The following is a 13,318-nucleotide window of genomic DNA, read 5'->3' on the forward strand; positions in this document are numbered from 1 at the left end:
AGTTAGCCCCCCAATATCTCCTCATTATTTATGAGTTAGCCCCCCTTTCCTCACTCGGGTGCGCGCACACGGGGCTGTTGGATGATCTATGACCCCCCAGTCAGCCTCCCCAACTCTACACGGTGCATATCTTGTCAGTTGTTAATGGAAACCAGAAGTGTCTCGTGCCAATGAGTCTACGTTCATGGACCAAGGCCCAAACAATCCCGCACGAACCTGACCCGAACATGACCCGGTCACACTTAGGCTTACTAGTGAGATATACATTGCATGATACCAGAATAAAAATTTACCACAGTATTGTCATGCCTCGTCCACAGTTTTGTGATGTCATCGTTTCTGTGTCTGTGTGCTCGCCCCTCCCTTCCTGTGTGCCCTTGATTAGTGTAACCACACGCACCTGCCTCTCATTACCTGTGTTGTATTTAAGTTCTGTTTGCGTGTCACTCTATGTCGGAGCATTGCACGAGATGTGTGGACAATGCATGTCTCACTGTCACGCGGTTTGTTTTGTTCCTGTCTTTTGTTTCACGCTTTGGTGGTCAGTCCTTTTGGTTTTGTTTAGTCACATCAGTTTGCCGGGTTTGTCTTTTGAGTTTTCTGCAATAAACCCTGGTCCAAGCTGCATTTGGTCGTCCTCGCTCCATTCCTCCACCCCGTCGTGACAGAATGCTCCGACCAACACAGCGACCAGCGCTTGGACCCTCCGCCATCAGCTCCCGTCCGCGACGCCCGATCGACCTCCATCGTCCGAGAAGGTTCCGGCGCCATCGGACTTCGCTCCAGCGACGCCCGATCCTCGTCCATCGTCCGAGCAGGTTCCAGCGTGATCGGACTCCACTGCCGCTGATCGCGGTCCTGACTTTACAAGTTTCTGCCGAGCACGGTCCCGTTCCCCGAGTTTCCGCCGAGTGCGGTTCATGTCCCCCGTGGCGCCGCTAGAGTGCGGTTCATGTCCCCCGTGGCGCCGCTAGAGCGCGGTTCTGTCCCCGAGTTTCCGCCGATTGCGGTTCTGTTTCCCCGAGTTTCCGCCGAGTGCGGTTCTGTTTCCCCGAGTTGCCGCCGATTGCGGTTCTGTGCCCCAAGTCGCCGCAGATTGGGGTTGTTTCCCCAGTCGCCGCTGTGCGCGGTTCGAGCTGTTCCGAAACTCAGTAGGGTGGTCTGGACCAGTGTCTGGACCAACGCCCATGCCTCACACCTTGACAAACTTTTTTGGGAGAATGTGTTCTTTACTACATATGATTCCATCATCATTTAATTTGACTTTCTTTCCAAAACGCTTCTCAATTTCCCAGTTCACACATCTTCTGCATGTGTTACTGGTTCTCCAGTTTTTTCTCTAGTTAATTATCAATCCAAAAGCAACGTTTTTCTTTTTTTTTTTAGCATTTAACTTACTCAAAATCACTCTTTCATCAAAGTCGCTCTACTAATTTTCCATAGTAGTGCCAACAACTTCAACCATTCAACCTGTATTTTCCTTCAGGCAATCATTCATCAATGCTCATTTGCATCTCACACACAGTCTCCAAAAAGGAGTCTTTCCATCACATTGGTCCCAATTTATCCAAGCCCCACACACAACATTCATACACCATTTTCAACTCAAGGTTCCTGATAGAACACTCCACCAATCCAAAAAAACTCAACACAAAAAACTACTGGCAAATTAATCCGAATTTTTTCGATGTTTTTAAATTTAAAGAACTCAATCTCTCAGATTTAGCTCGCATATAGAGGTTTGTATAATTTTATAACACCACCAATCAATTATTCCTATTAAATGTAGCATTGCAATGTCTTAAATTCACAATTTTGCTTCTTCCAATTCCTGAAAGCATGTTCTGTCATTTTTTTTTTTTTTTCTTCGAATTTCGTATGAGGGCTCGACACTAACATGCACTAGTGTGGATCAGTTTCTGCTCGCAAACAGATTTCTCTCTTTTCCTCTCATTTTTATCTTTCAGAATCGTTTCTGTTCTGCGGAGCAAATTGGATAGACCACATTCTAGCAAATTTCTTTACACTAAAAGTTTAGCCAATTTTCATCATTTTAACACATACGCACACACATGCACTAGCTCTCGCGCGCAGAAGGTAGGTCCCAGCACCAATGATTCGTCACAGGCTGGCCATTTCCTGCAGTCGATCATGAGCTGGTCCCTCCCACGCACACGAGGACAGCACATTCTAACTTTTTATTTATCTTCTAGAAGCAATTTGCATTTATTTACCACTTTATTTGCAAATTTTAACTTTAGTGTGCACATAATTTGATCTCTGGTCATTTGTCATTGGGCATACAAACAGCATTGTCATACTTCTTGTATGGACAGGAGCTGTAATAATCTAAAAAAAAATTCTAATCTGACAATGACATGTTCTGCTGTCATATGGGCATCTATTCTTTCTCTGTATGAGCGTGAGCGGTCAAAGGGGAGGAAGCTTGTCATGCTGAAAATGTGACTTTTCCTCTGCCTCTTCCTCCGCCCTTTGATTGGTTTTGTTTTACACGACGACACACTCTTGCCAAGTGTCCCCGTTTCCCACAGTTCCAACAGTCCAAATTTAATGTGGAGTTTGAATTGAATGGCGGCCTGCGGCCTTGTTGGTCTCTAACTCTTCCTCTGCCCCTTTGGGAACTTTGGAAGAAGACCGTTGTATCTTCATCGAGATCATTACCATCATCATCTAGATGAAATACATCAGAACTTTCGCCTTTTTTGATACTCGCAGCCTCATCACTTTTCACCTTTCTATTTTTTGTCTTTTGGATTTGTTTTCTCCTCTCTTGTGAAGCTTTCAACCACACTCTAGCACAACTCAATTCTTTCTCTTTTCTTTCCTTTCTCAGTCCATTTGGCTTCCTAGCCACACTCTCCTCCAAAGGTTCTACCACAACGTTCCACATTTCAACTTTCAACTTTCCTTGTACTCCATACTTTTTCTTCCACTTCAATTTTCTTTCTTTGAGGATCCTCAATGCAGGTTTAAATTGACCTTTCAACAAATTACTAGCCTGTGTTATTGCCGTGGATCAATGCTAGAACTGCTATCTAGTCAATTTATCCTACCAGTTACACTCTCAACCACACAACTTTCATGCAAACAGCTTGGAAAAACGGACAAAAACGAATCTACGCCCTTCTTCAATTAAGAAAAAGAAGCTCTGTTTTTTCTTAGCCCGTTCCTTCCAATGGGACTAGAGTCCCAGCTGTTTCTTAGCTTGGAAAAACCAAAGCCGTATATCTCATAGCTCAGACAAACCAAAGCCGTATATCTCATAGCTCGGACAAACCAAAGCCGTATATCTCGTGCACCTTTAATTTTTTACGCGTTTCACAACAACACAATCACACAACTTTAGGGCTTTAACTTACTTGTCCCCTGGTTCGTTGCACTGCCGGATCCCGTCAATCCACCTCTGTCAGACGAAGGCAGACCTAAGATGCTGGCCCAGCGAAGAATTCTCTTCCCAGGACTTTCTTTTCCAGGTCCTCCTAATGGACACTGGCTTGTCGACAATGCAGCACCTCCTCCTCCGTCAGCCAGATGGCGGGTATGAGAGATCCGGGTCACGGCACCAAAATGTTAGAGAGGTGCTCACTCTAACTTATTTTACAAGAACCACACGGGAGACAAGTAAATCATTTTAAACACCTGCAGGTGGAGAGTCCATTCGTCGCTGTGCGTACAGCGATGATCGAATGAGGTCTGACTCTGGCCTCTTGCAAGAGCATTTTTATTAAGAGAAACAGGGTGAGGGTTAGAGTGGACTGGATAGAGAGAAAGCCCTTGACCTCTTGTCAAAACATAGCAGGGGGTGTTTTACGACGTTGTGTAGGATGGGACAAGCTAGGTTATTTATTACAGGTTACATTCCAACATAATCATACGATCAAAATAATCTGGAAAACCCTGACATCTTACATTTGGGGTCTAGACATTATACCCATTCACAACGCTAGATGGCGCCAGATATCTTCAAAGCGAATGCTGAACTTAACTCCCCGGGCCAAAGCAAACCCCTGTCACGAAGAATAAAAATAAAAATAGAGGTAGCAGTTTGCATTATTTTATACACTTTACTTTGATGGTTAATGCAGTTATTGCAATTTTGTTGTTTTATCACAGTAGATTGGTTTATTTACATTTCAAGAACCTGAAGCCATTCATTTACAAATGTGATTGCACTTTAGTTTACATATTCAAATGTTCAGATATTAAGATGTGATAGACAGTTTTGCATGATTTGAATGAGGTAAAATAACATGATTTTTCTCTCTCGAATATATTGTTATAATCATTTGTTTCAGATGTACTGTAATTATTTTCTGTATAAAAATTAAATTTGGTGTTCAAAAAGTCTTTTTTCAAACTTGAGTCTTGAAAAAGAGGGGGTCGTCTTATAATCAGGGTCGTCTTATATTCGGGCCAATACGGTATGTAGATGTAGCTAAAGTATACATACTGTAAATATGTTTTTAGAACTCTTTTATTATTATAACAACTTTTTTTATAATAAGGTACAAGTGTACATACTGTAAATGTTTCTAGAACTCTTTTAATATTATAACGTTTTTTTAATAACAAGGTACAATACTGTAAATATGTTTTTATTATTATAATTTTTTTTAACAAGGTACAATACTGTAAATATGTTTTTATTATTATAACGCTGGACACCGTCTGCATGGCTTTCGTCCCAGGAAAAAGCCTCTTCTAAAAAGATGCACAGGGAAGCTTGCAAAAGGTTTGCTGAAGACAAGCAGACTAAGGATATGGGTTACTGGAACCATGTCTGATGAGACCAAGATAAACATATTTGGTTCAGATGGTATCCAGCGTGTGTGCTGGCACTGGGGAGCTACAGTTCATTGAGGGAACAATGAATGCCAACATGTACTGTGGAATACTGAAGCAGAGCATGATCCCCTCCCTCCGTAAACTGGGCCGCGGAGCAATATTCCAACACGATAACGACCCCAAACACACCTCCAAGACGACCATTGCCTTCCTAAAGAAGCTGAGGGTGAAGGTGATGGAGCGCAAGGTCTCCAACATCCACCAGCTCTGTGATGTCATCATGGAAGAGTGGAAGATGATTCCAGCGGCGACCTGCGAAGCTCTGGTGAACACCATGCTTAAAAGGGTTACGGCGGTGCTTGAAAATAATGGTGGCCACACAAAATATTGACATTTGGGTCCAATTTTGACATTTTCAGTTGGGGTGTACTCACTTTTGTTGCCAGCACTTAACACATTCATTGTTGTATTTTGAGTTACTTTGAAGTAACAATCAGAGATGGGACCAAGTCACACATGTGCAAGTCTCAAGTAAGTCTCAAGTCTTAACCTTAAAGTCTCAAGTAAGTCCCAAGTCATATTTTTCTTGGGCAAGTCAAGTCACAGATTATGTCAAGTCAAGTCAAGTCCTTAAATAGGTCAAGTCCAAGTCAAGTCACCTTATTATTGCAGTTTTACCCGCAGAATCTGATTTTAGTAACGTGAAAAGACAAGATATAAGTAACTTTAAGTAACCATCATTGTCCAATGTGTCTAACCTGTTTAAAAAATATGACAATAATTTGGATTTGCACTGTAATTACTGATATTCAGTAAAATACACCATGGAATCAAACAAAAAAGAAATTACCTCATACAATGATTTATTGACAGCTCAATCTAAACAAATTAACGTCTGCCAACAGTGTCTGACACATTTGAGTTGCAAATATGAAAAAAGAATATGAAAAAATCTGAAAGAAGAAACACATTAAAGAGCATTAGAAACATTTTATGTTCCATCTGTAACGTCTGGAGACACCAGAGCTCTATAAACTTCAATTTTCAACATTGTCAGAAAAATAACAGCTTGTTTTTAGAAAAAGATTCCCTAACAGCGAAAACTATACTAACATAAACTAAATAACACTGAAGTCATTCAAGTCATCATGTCTCAAGTCAAGTCCCGAGTCTTTAACTTCCAAGTCCAAGTCGAGTCTCAAGTTTTTTATTTTTTGTCAAGTCAAGTCACAAGTCATCAAAACAGCGACTCGAGTCCAAGTCACAGTGAATCGAGTCCCCATCTCTGGTAACAATACATTTACTTTGCTATCCAAGCTCTACAGTGACGACTTAATATTGTCTTAAAGTGTCATTTCTTCAGTGTTGTCCCATGACAAGATATAATTAAAACATTACAGAAATGAGAGGGGTGTACTCACTTTTGTGAGATACTGTGTACCGTATTTTTCAGACTAAAAGTCGCTCCGGAATAAAGGTCGCATTAGCCATAAAATGCACAATAACGTGAACAAAAACATATATAAGTCGCTCCGGAGTATAAGTCGCATTTTGGGGGAAATGTACTCGACAAAATCCAACACCAAGAACAGACATGAACAAGCAACAACAGGCTAAACAATAGGTATGCTAACGTGACACAAACACAAACGAATAGCTGAGAACGGGCCTGACGTAACATTCAGAGTTATTCAAATAACTTTCACATAAATAACACGTTTATAAAACCATCTGTGTCACTTCAATTCATTAAATCCATCGATCGTGCTTTATGTCAACAATGGGTGCGCACCGCTGACGGCGCTTGCACTTCAAAATATTCCAAAGGCCCATATAACGATATATAAATTATATATCAAATAACTATTATATAAGCAATAATATTATCAAACCATGTGTCACTCCAAATCATTAAATCCATCGATCAAATTCCTCGTCCTTTGTCAACAACGCCGCGCGTGCGCCCTGACGTCAGCCTCGTCATTATTCCACAGATCTAGTATATAACTATATTGTAGCGTTAACAAAGTACAAGGAAAGATGTGGGTTTGGTAAACGGCTCTTTATTTAACAAAACAAGAGTTCAACGAGCCAACAACTACTGAACTGTAACGATAAAAACATATACAAGTTGCTACACAAAATAAAATGTATCAAATAACTATAACATAAATAATTCACCGCCACACGGCCCCAAGCACCGGCGTCGACTTCCAGGCGTGTGGCGGCGTAGACTTCCATCCCCGGAGGTGGCACTTCCAGCCACGGAGGTGGAAGAGAGCTCCATAGAATGTAATGGGCGTGCGTAAAAGCCATGTCCGAGCCCCATCCACCGTCCCCGGACAGCCACCCAGCCGAGCACCGGCCCCCGACTTCCATCCACGGAGGTGAAAGAGAGCTCCGTAGAGTAGGACCGGGCGTGCGTAAAAGCCATGTCCGAGCCCCATCCACCGTCCCCGGACAGCCACCCGGCCGAGCGCCGGCCCCCGACTTCCATCCACGGAGGTGAAAGAGAGCTCCGTAGAGTAGAACCGGGCGTGCGTAAAAGCCATAATAGTTTTTCAAACCTTCTGTCACTCCAAATCATTAAATCCTTCAAACTCTTCATCCTCCGTATCACTTCCAAACAAAGCCACTAATGATGCCGGTAGTACGTGGGGCCCTTCGTCATCTTCGTCATCCCGTGAGCGAATCTTTGTCCTTTATGTAAACAACCGCCGCGCCACGCTGCTGACGTCACTTGAAATTCAAATTACAGTAATCCCTTGCTACATCGTGGTTTCACTTTTTTTTATTTTTTTTTTATTTTGAAAATTTATGAAAAAATTCACATATAAGTCGCTCCTCAGTATAAGTCGCCCCCCCACCCAAACTATGAAAAAAAACGCGACTTGTCGTCCGAAAAATACGGTATATATAAAACCTTTATAAACCCGTTTTTTTCCCCTGTTCATTGTTGTTTTGTTTCACTAAAATTAAACCTTTTTGACCAAACCACAGCCCTGTTTCCCTCCATTTGGGTTCTCAATCCCACATGCGCCTGACAGTGTCTTGTTTGCTCCCCCCTTTGAAAGAATCTTTTATTCTTCTTCAAATGCTGCACCGATGGCTGTATTTCTTTTTCCTTTTTTTCCTTAGTATACCACCATAAAACTTTCAGTGTACACATGTTTTAGTGTAAATATGTTTTTGTTATTGTATATATGTTGTTTGTGTTATTCGGGCCAATAAATGCAATTGCTATACAGACACCATGCAATTTGTGTCATAACATATGACACAAATGACCCCCCCTTAAAACAAAAAACATTTAAATGACCCCCACCCCCTAGAAAAAAAAACGGGTCCTCTTTTTCAGAAACCCAAATGTGGTCACCCTACCTCACAAAGAAAAGACAACTGGGAACGACAAATGACCCCAAAGAATATCATGTTTTGCAGACTACATGCAAAACAGCTCAAATCTGTCATTGAGCAGCCGAGACTAAGTTTGGAGTAAATAAGAAACTTGTTAGGTACTGGCGAAAACCGGAAGCTATTCTTTCTGCAATGAAGAAAACAAAATAGCTACCGTAATTTTCGGACTATAAGTCGCGGTTTTTTTCATAGTTTGGGTGGGGGGCGACTTATAATGAGGAGCGACTTATATGTGAATTTTTTCATAAATTTTCAAAATAAAAAAAAAGTGAAACCGCGATAGACGAACCGCGATGTAGCAAGGGATTACTGTAATTTGAATTTCAAGTGACGTCAGCAGCGCGGCGCGGCGTGGCGGTTGTTTACAAAAAGGACAAAGATTGATCATGGGATGAAGATGACGAAGGGCCCCACGTACTACCGGCATCATTAGCGGCTTTGTTTCTAAGTGACACGGAGGACGAAGAGTTTGAAGGATTTAAGGAGTGACACAGAAGGTTTGAAAAACTATTATGGCTTTTACGCACGCCCGGTCCTACTCTACGGAGCTCTCTTTCACCTCCGTGGATAGAAGTCCACGCCGCCACACGCCTGGAAGTTTGTTTTGTTAAATAAAGAGCCGTTTACCAAACCCACGTCTTTCCTTGTACTTTGTTAACGCTACAATATAGTTATGTACTAGATCTGTGGAATAACGACGAGGCTGACGTCAGGGCGCACGACAAAGGACGAGGAATTTGATCGATGGATTTAATGATTTAGAGTGCACAGATGGTTTGATAACATTATTGCTTATATAATAGTTATTTGATATCTAATTTATATATCGTTATATGGGCCTGTGGAATATTTTGAAGTGCAAGCGCCGTCAGCGGCGCGCACCCATTGTTGACAAAGGACGATCGATGGATTTAATGAATTGCAGTGACACAGATGGTTTTATAAACGTGTTATTTATGTAATAGTTTTTTTAATAACTGAATGTTACGTCAGGCCCGTTCTCAGCTCTTCGTTTGTATTTATGTCACGTTAGCATGCCTATCGTTTAGTCTGTTGTTGCTCGTTCATGTCGGTTCTTGGTGTTGGATTTTGTCGAATAAATTTCCCCCCAAAATGCGACTTATACTCCGGAGCGACTTATATATGTTTTTTTTCACGTTATTGTGCATTTTATGGCTGATGTGACCTATATTCCGGAGCGACTTTTAGTCCGAAAATTACGGTAATTGCGAGCTGAGAGCTAGATGGCCACAGCTAGAATAACAAGATCACCAGTGGGTGATTGAACAGCGGGGAGAGGTTTGTCAAGCGTGCGGTTACGTCGCCTCAGGTAGTTGCCAAGGCGAAGAATATGGACCTTCTTGGTGTTTCCGCTTCATGCAACGCAACCGCCTCTCTATGAGACGGTCTCCCAAAAACGTCCTGCAGGGAGCATGGAGTATTTGAAATATATAAATGAACAACAATCAGGTCAGCCAGGCAAATACTTGTGGATAGGAGTAATCCATGGAATTAATTTGATTTAAAGATTATTTAAAAATCCCTTCCCTATGTTCAAAGATTTGCTGGAGATAATTGCATTGCTGGAGACTAGACTTTCCTCCATGTCTCAAAGAGGAAGGCCTATTCTGATCACTGAGAAACCAAAACAGTGTTAAATTAAGTTGCACTGATTAGTTTATTTAATGAATAAAATCAAAACAAGCTCGGAGAAAGTGCCTGGACTAAATTTAGCAGAGGCAGAGACAAAGAATATACTGATTACTAGTACTTTGACACATTTCTATGACATGGCCTTTAACTAACTTGGAGTGGCCGATTCGGCCGGAGTTTGTTTTGTTTTCTCTCCCCCCCCCTCCCCGGCCGGGGAGGTGGTTAGGTGGCACCCAAGCTGACAGCGGCTATCTGGATTCTTGTGGGCTAATTCAGGTTGGGGGAACTGCAGCTCAACCTCCATAGCCAGGATAGCAGAGGGCTCCTCTGGCAGCCCTTCGCTCTGACTTGGACATCTACTTTTGATTTTCATATTATGTATTATTTGTGCCCTCTCTGCATCCATTACAACCTGGTGATCCTGAAAGGGGGATCCTTCCATCTGTGGTCCCTTCTCAAGGTTTCTCATTTTCCCCGGGCAGGGGTTTTGAGTTTTTCCTTGCCCTTTTGGGAGCTTAAGATCAGGGGATGCTTTGAGAATAATTGTCAATTTTTGTCTATGTGAAGCCCTTTGAGACTGCTTGTGATTTAGGGCTATACAAATAAACTTGACTTGACTTGACTTGACTTTGTGTATATATATTGTGTTGGATTTTTGGTCCACAATTTTGGAAGCGCGCTATCCGCGCCTCACGGCAAAAGCCATAGCCAATCACCTGTTATCCAATTTACTCACCGCGTGCTCGTTTTATTTGTTCAGTTGTAGGAAAAGGCTAAGTCACCGAAACAAAATTTAGACTTACACAGGTTGGTTGAGTTCAATCACAATTTTCAGGAAAGTACAATACAGCGCTGGGCCTTTCGTGCGACCATGCTCAAGAGCAGAAAGTCTCCATTCAGGAAAGGCAACGTGCAAGGTTCTTTGGTCAGCTTATATTAAGTTTCACACACCAGAGTGGGCCGAGTTTGATGGGTGATGAGTCAGGGGGTGTGGCAAGAACGCAGAAGATTTTGATTCCATGGGAGTGGGTGCTGGTTCGGTGAGAGCTGGTTCCGTGGTGGTGGGTGTATATTATGGGCGATTCGGTATGTGTGGGGGCTGTTGTCTTCCGTCTTTCGGCCTTGGCAATCACCTTTGGCCGGGTTTTTTCCTCCTGCCGCTCTTCCTCTGGCACCTCTACCGGTTTTATCTCCAAGTGTCCTTCCTTTAAACCATTCTTGCACATACATCCACTTCGCCCACTGTCACACACCGCCCATTCATCATTCTTTCAATTTTGTCATTTTGTACGGAATTATGTGAGCTTTTGGCTGTGACATCATCAATTTATTAATGTTCCCTGACTATTCAAAGTTTGTACTCACCACTTACCATGTTTATGTTTGTTTGTTCTTTTGATACTCCATGTACTTGCTTACGTCATCATATTCTTAGTTTAATCATGCTTCCAACCATATCTTTTCTTTGTTTGGCAAAATATTCCCCTCTGTCCAGAACGTTCAGTAGTAATCGAAAACTGGCGTCTAGAATTAGTCAAAACATAAGATATAATCAAGTACTGAACATTTTTAGACGACTTTGGCAGTGTCCGTGATTTAGAAAATCGTCAGGCATGCATTAACTAGTTCCTTAAGGGTCATTAAGTGTAAGGGATTGGACAGTACAGCCAAGTGCGGAGCGATAGAGACTTTATTGCGGGCGTGGGTAGCTGGAGCTGGCGCTGGATCGGCGATCAGGCTGGGACAAACAAGCTCTTCTGCTGTATCTTCGATTCTTCAAGGACGTCAGTTTGTCGTGGACCGGAGAGCGAAGCAATCTCATGGGACAGACGGACACTCGGGTCTGCGCTGGCGGCGTTGATATAGCGCTGCCCATGAGCCTGTGGCAGGTGGCGGCGATTCCGCTGATAGGGGGGCGTGGTCCTGTCACCGGTGGCGCCGGTGCGTGACAGAACCCCCCCCACAAGGGACGGCTCCCGACGTCCCCAGAGCACTAAAACAAAAAAGACCAGAAGGCAGAGGAAGGCAACCCCCCGGACGACCAGGCGGGGGGGTTAGTACTCCGTCGAAACGTCCCGACTCCTCGTCGGACGTAGGATCGACGGACGCGGGGGCAGAAGACTCCGGCACCGGCGGACAAGGCCGTCCCGGGCCCTTACCCCTGGGCCCCTCGACCGTCCTCGGCCGCCCGCGCCGGGGGCCCGGTTGGTCCGGGTGACAGCGATGGAACTCCGTGATGAGCAAACGGTCAAGGATCCAGCGGCTCGGAACCCAGGAGCGGTGGGCGTCGTCATAGCCCTCCCAATCCACCAGGTATTGGAAGCCACGACCGCGCCGCCGCGATCGGAGCAGGGAGCGGACGGCGTAAGCCGGGCCCCCTTCGACGAGCTGGGGTGGCGGCGCCGGCGCCAATGCGCTCTCAAAGACCGCACACGGGAAACGTGGAACGTGGGGTGTACCTTCATGGACTCCGGAAGGAGGAGACGGACGGCGGACGGGCTGATCACCTTCTGGATGGGGAACGGTCCAACAAAGCGCGGCGCCAGCTTGCGGGATCCCGTTCGCTGCGGCAAATCCTGCGTCGAGAGCCACACCCGCTGGCCCACTCTGTACTCCGGAGCCGGCGACCGGCGCTTGTTTGCCTGGCGGGCGTAGCCTGAAACAGAACGGAGCAGAGTGGTCCGGGCCCTCGCCCAGGTTGGACCCACCCACGCTGGTCCCCGGCGGCCATGCATCGGAGGGACCTGCCCAGCTCCTGGTTCAGACGCTCCGCTTGACCATTGGACTGAGGGTGAAACCCCGATGAGAGGCTGGCCGTAGCGCCGAGGAGTCGGCAGAACTCCGCCCAGAAGGTGGACGCGAACTGCGGGCCACGGTCCGACACGATGTCCTGTGGGAGGCCGTGGTGACGAAACACCTCCCGCACCATGATGGCCGCAGTCTGCTTCGCGGACGGAAGCTTAGGTAGAGGAATGAAGTGCGTCATTTTACTGAACCGGTCCACCACCGTGAGGACCACCGTGTTCCCCTCTGAGGGGGGAAGGCCCGTGACGAAGTCGATGGACAGGTGAGACCAGGGACGCCGGGGAACCGGCAAGGGTTGGAGTAGCCCGGCCGGAGGACGAGTAGAGGTCTTACAGCGGTTGCATATTGAGCAGGCTCTGACGTAATCGCTGGTGTCCCCTTGCCAGGTGGGCCACCAGAAACGCTGCGCCACCACGTACCTCGTGCGCGCAGCTCCGGGATGACAGGCCAGGCGTGAGTCGTGTGCCCATTGCAGCACGGACGAGCGCAGGCCCTCAGGGACGAACAGGCGACCCTCCGGGCAGTTGCTGGGACCGGGTTGATCGCGTGATGCGGCTTCCACTTGGTGCTCAATCTCCCATGACAGCGCCGCCACCCGCACCGAGCTCGGGAGAATAGTGGGAGGCGGACCCCGTCC

Source organism: Syngnathus acus, chromosome 10 (genome assembly GCF_901709675.1).
Source record: "Syngnathus acus chromosome 10, fSynAcu1.2, whole genome shotgun sequence".
NCBI lineage: Eukaryota > Metazoa > Chordata > Actinopteri > Syngnathiformes > Syngnathidae > Syngnathus > Syngnathus acus.